Here is a 5949-nt window from a genome sequence, read left to right as displayed (position 1 = left end):
ATTTTTTCTTTTTCTCTTTGAAAAATATCCCTTTACTTCTTTGCCTCTTCGTTCAAAACTTCTTTTCTCTTTTTCCCAAAAAAAACTCATTTAAAAAACCTCCCAAAAAATCACCTATTAAACCTCTCATATAATCTTCTATCAATCTTCCATAAAATTTTTGAAAAAGTCGTGCAAAATTCTCAACCTTTTTTTAAGGTTCACAGATGTTTCTTGTATCAGGTGTTGTTTTAAAATATGAACTTTTTTAAGTTCGCTTAGTGTTTTTTGTTTTGACCCCTTAGCCATGGTTCTCTATAACAGTTTTTACCAGTTAGCTTTTGATTAGCATTTGTCTTGACGGTTTGTCACTGGTCTTGACTTGTTTGTAAAAATCATAAGATAGTTACAGAATTGTTGCAAACCTTATTTAATGAACTTTTTTCATTTTATCAGTGTAGTTATAATTGAATTTCTGGTCGTTTTTGCAAAAACGTTTTTTAAAATTTATTAGTGTGATTGATTTACTTTTCGTGCATTTGTACATGGGTCCATCTGGTGATTCAATTGTCTCGCACTTTTCTTCGATAGAATACATCATATGTTTGTGTCGAGTAAAACTTAAAGATTGTGTTAGAGCTGGTGAAACTGTTTGTGAAAGCATTTGATGAAGAAGATGATTTGAGTTTTCAAAATATTTCTATGTTTTAGTATGGAGATCTAAAAGCTGGGATTTTTGATGGACACTAAATTCGATAATTAATTAAAGATAGCAATTTTTGTCCGTAAAGTATTGTCAAATTTATTGTTAAATATATTGTCAGACTTAGCTATATCTTTTGTTAATGCTAACGACTAAGAAACTAAAAGGGAGAAAGAAATACGTTGGCGCTTTGTTCTAGAAACTAATATAGTGATTAAGGTGACCTCCTGTTCAAGGTTGTAATTGTTTTGTTGTAATGTTTCGAAGATTGCATTAAACTATTTAATTCATGCTTTGGCACCTGTATGTTAGCATGTTGTGAATATTTAAGCTTTTTTTTTTCATTCATACATCACATGAATTTTTATACTGAAGCAAATTAATAATTACAGAATTGCTCTACCTTTTTTTTCCATATATTCTTCAAGCGCCTCAAAAAAAAGAAGAATTGTCATTTACTATAAAGTTGTTTCTCATTTTATTCAAATCTTTCATTTGAGTTTTCTACACTTTTATACTAAATATATATAATCTGCACCCAGAATCAAAAGTTGTTAACTACGAATGCTTTTCCTGTTTTATAATGCATCATAATGGGTTACTTTTTCCTAATATTCCCCCATTTTTAAATTGCTCTAGAAGTTTGCAGAAATATAACAAAAAAATTGTTTCTAGTAGAAGGTATGGCGATTGGTGTAATTTGGATTGTCAAGTGCTCAAACTTTTTTTATAGATTGATTTATGTGGAGTGCTAACATGTTTTGCATTTCTTACAACGGGCTATGATGTCTTCATTTTTAAGAGGTTAAAGAAATCTATCGTTTTATATCAAGTGAAGATTAATAGGCACATACGTTTTCATTGTTAGCATATGCTTATGTAAAAAAAAAAAAAAAAAAAAAATCTTTGTTCCAGCTTCAAAATGAAGTTTTACGTTGCATTGAATAAAGCAAACAGATCGCATAATCAAAAAAAGTCTGGATTGAGACAACCATTTTTTTTTAAAAATGATTAAAAAATTCACTTTTCTTTCGGTGTCAATCAGCACACAAAATTCAGTTAATAGCTCCAGAAAAAGCTTTTATCTTAACTCATGACCTTATTGAAAAGAAACCAATCGTGATTCGTCTCAGCGAAGCAAAAAACAAGAGACAACGCAAGTAAAGAGACATTTAAACGAAGATAGTGATAATGGTAAAAAACGAGGTTATTACAGTAACATTGTTATCTGTATGCGTAATACAATGTTCTATTAACTATTCTTTAAAGTCGATTTTCTCGAAATTGCCTCAACAAAAGATGAGTTTATTTTCTTAGTGTTTCTTAAGAGAAGTGCCGAGAAAAGGGGGGGGGGGGGAATTGAAGTTGTTTGCCCAGGGCATAACAGTAAGAAGGGCTACACATATTCCATAAAAAGTGATTAGCAATAAATATTTCAGATTAATAAGGATGTTACAAAAAACACAGGTCATCGCAAATGGTATTTCACTGATAAAACGCAATCACGTAATAATCCAACTATGTTTAATGAAAGTGCTATCAACCAAAAAAATTAGAAAGGAGCTATCTACAGAATTAGAAGGGGCCTATAAACCATTACAAATTGGGCCTTGGCCCAGTATCTTTTGATGTTAAGCCTAGAATTAACAGCACTGTGATAAAATGTACTTGTTAAAAAGTCAGACCTATTTCGTGAATATATAAGCGAAATTTTAAATTTAAATAGTCACCGATTTTTTTTTCCCGTTTATTTCTTCTCTTAAAAAAACCTTACTGTTAGAAAGTATGCAATTTTTTTTCTTTCGAAGTTGAAACAAAAGAAAAACGCACGTTTTCATGGCTATTTGTTCGCACACTTAAAACTAATAAAAACGTTTTAAAAGGAATTTTTCTTCGCTTTGTTTTTTTTTAAACGGTTTGTTTGGTAGATAATTTTCAAATAAATCATAAATGTACATTTTTTCTAGATAGTAGATGTTTCTAGTTATTATACTTATTTTTATTTTTGTTTACACTTTGCAACTGAGTTTTATTTTTGAAATAGACTTGCCTGCATTTCGTTCGACTTATATTTTGGCAAAAATGTTATTTGTGGAATTTTTAATTCGACAAGAGTTATTTGTGAATCTCTGTTTGCGCATTATTAAACTTTTTTTGGAAAAACAGAATTAAGAAATTAGATACAAAGGGTTTTTTGCTTTATACGGCAAAATATTTACTATCTTTCTAACAATTTGAAGCCAAAAAAAGCTTAAAAAACATACTTAATACTTGTTGAAATACAGGTTTGGACTCGATTACCCAGCTTTCTTATGAGTCAACTGCAAAAAAGACATTGCGCTAGACTTAAGAAGCTGAGCCAATGTTACAAACTGTCGATCTCCAACGTTTTTTAGCATTTACTTAACATGTTAACTTAATTTTCAACAGCTCATCTTGTAGAAGTGTATTAGAGGTTTTAGAGCAATATATTTTTTAAAATTAATTGACAAACAAACGGATGTAAAAGTAAAAGCGTAAAACCACGTGTTGTGTGAGAAAAGGTAACGAAAGAAGTTACAAAAATAAGTTTATAACTTTCCCACGATGTAAACATATTTACATCGGCGGAAAATTTATATTATTACTCATCAAATTATAAAAAACGCAAGACAACTAAAAATCAAGGTGGGCGCAGCTTTACAACGGCATGAAAGAAGACAGTCAGACAATAGAAAGAAAGTCACCAAGCTGAAGTTTGATTTCGCAATAACAACAAGAAATACAATGTTTAGATCAATAAGATGATAATGCTTCAGTTTTATGGTTCGCAACAATATTGTATTTACTAACGAGTCGAGACCAGAGACACGTTTAAATAAATCAAATGCTAAGTGGCTAAGGTTATTCAAAGAAGCATGACTCAGATGCGAAGTCAGAAGAAGAAGAGTTTTGATGTCGAGATGGAAAACGATTAGTTTTTGTTGTACTTAGAACAAAATTTTGAAAAATTTTATTTGAAAATGAATTTTTGGGAACAAAATTGCACATTTTCGGCAAGAGTTTAAAAGAATTTAAGAACAGGTTTTTGAAAAAATTTACTATTTAATATATATATTTATGTAAAATATATTATTGGTATAAAAGATTATAATTGTGTTAAAAGCTTTAAAATATTTTTTGAGTGCTTTAGGAGTGAGAACGACCAACAGTAACAATAAAATACTAAAAATTCATAAATTAAATAGATACACGCGCGCGCACACGCACACACTTGCACGAACGAAAACACACGTAGGGCAAGGCAACACATGTAGGGCAAGGCAACATAAATAAATACCATCTTCACAATTGTCATCTGGTCAAGATAGTTTCAGACGATAACTAGGATCAAACGCATCTGAAAATACTTTGAGAGTCCAAAATATTCCAAAAAAGCAAGTAAATTTAAAACTTTAAAGTTTGGGCTTAGCTTAAAGTTTCCGTTTAAAAATATTTTAAAACAAAGGTTTGCATTTTAAAACTAAAAAAATTTAAAAACTTAAAGTTTGCTCTTAGATTATCTCACAACTTACTTTTGCTTAAAGTTTTTTACATTAAATCCACTATGCGAATACATACATACATACATACACACATACATACATACATACATACATACATACATACATACATACATACATACATACATACATACATACATACATACATACATACATACATACATACATACATACATACATACATACATACATACATACATACATACATACATACATACATACATACATACATACATACATACATACATACATACATACATACATACATACATACATACATACATACATACATACATACATACAAGGGAGCTGGCTCACTACCTTTTTTGATTGACCATCAGGGCCGGTGCAAGGGCTATGCGAATTATGCGGTTGCATAGGACGCCAGCTTTTCTGGGGCGCCGCGCTGGCGTAACTAACGTTTTTTTTTTTTTTTCGTTTTTTTTTTTAAGTTTTAAAGATGTCAATTGATAAAGATGTCAATTTGACATCTTTCCCAATGTGTATGTAGCACTGAGAATTTTGCTCACCCTCCCCGTACCAGTGGCCAGTGGAGAATGAGGTTTTTCTAAATTGAAAATTATCAAAAATTACCTTCGATCGACTCTTTCTCAGGACCGCCTTAGTGGGATGGCCACATTAGCAATTGAACACCAGGTTCTGAGTACAATTGAAACCGATTCATTTCTAAAAGACTTTGCTAAAGTTAAGGCAAGAAAAGTTTGTTTCTAAAAGCATTGTGTTTGGCTTTACAACTTTTTAAAATTATTATTCAATACAATGTTAGATTTGCTATTTACATTGTCTATAAAAGTTATTTTACGATGTTTATTATTTTATATCACTTTGTATTAAGTTTGTAATGTATTCTAGGGGTTTTAATAAGTATGCGCAATTTACCGAAAATACATTTTATGATAAGTTAATGATACGCATACCATTGTATTTTGATTTTTTTATTACAACTATCGTGAAAAATTATTGGTTTATTTATATAACCTACTCTACTAAAATATATTTGATTGTTCATTTAATTTTTAAGAAACAATCACATACAAATATACTCATCTTATTATTTAAAAACTTAAAAAAATATTAAACCATATAAGAAACCATTGTCACATGGATACAATTTAACCATTTATTGTGATTGCAATAGAATAATCAAACTTTTATATTGTAATCATGTAAGCAACCATAAAGGCATGGTTACAATTTAACCATTTAATCCGCGAAGTGCCGTGGGCTAGATACTTCTAACAGAATTATCTTTAACTGCCATTAACTACATATATAATTATAACAATATAATATTGAATATTTACCTGACTTATATACAGCATTATGATACCGTGTAATAACACGTTTAAGAATCTTTGTTACTTTATAACTAAAATAATTTGCTCATATTTTTCATATAAATACTAGAAGGTAGATTATAGGGAAGTCTAGAAGGTGAGAAAAGCCTGTGAGATGGAGGAAGAGAGTGAATTAGGGTGATTTTTGAGATAATTTATTACGAAAGGGGGGGGGGGGGGGGAGGGGAGCGGGAGAGGAGAGAATATATATTAAATTTTGTGGCGTAGTAACTTTTTAGATTTATAATTTTTTGCAGTAAACAATAGATTGCATCACAAAAAATGACAATTGTTTTAAAAAAATTTCGTACCGTAAAAACAGTTGTTCTGAATTTTTTTTGTTTGTCCACTATAAAAAAAACTAAAA

This window comes from Hydra viridissima, unplaced genomic scaffold (genome assembly GCF_058129835.1).
Source record: "Hydra viridissima isolate aposymbiotic clone 2 unplaced genomic scaffold, HvirCarnegie_v1 scaffold_7, whole genome shotgun sequence".
Classification (NCBI taxonomy): Eukaryota; Metazoa; Cnidaria; class Hydrozoa; order Anthoathecata; family Hydridae; genus Hydra; species Hydra viridissima.
Note: the sequence above shows the minus strand (reverse complement) of the source record.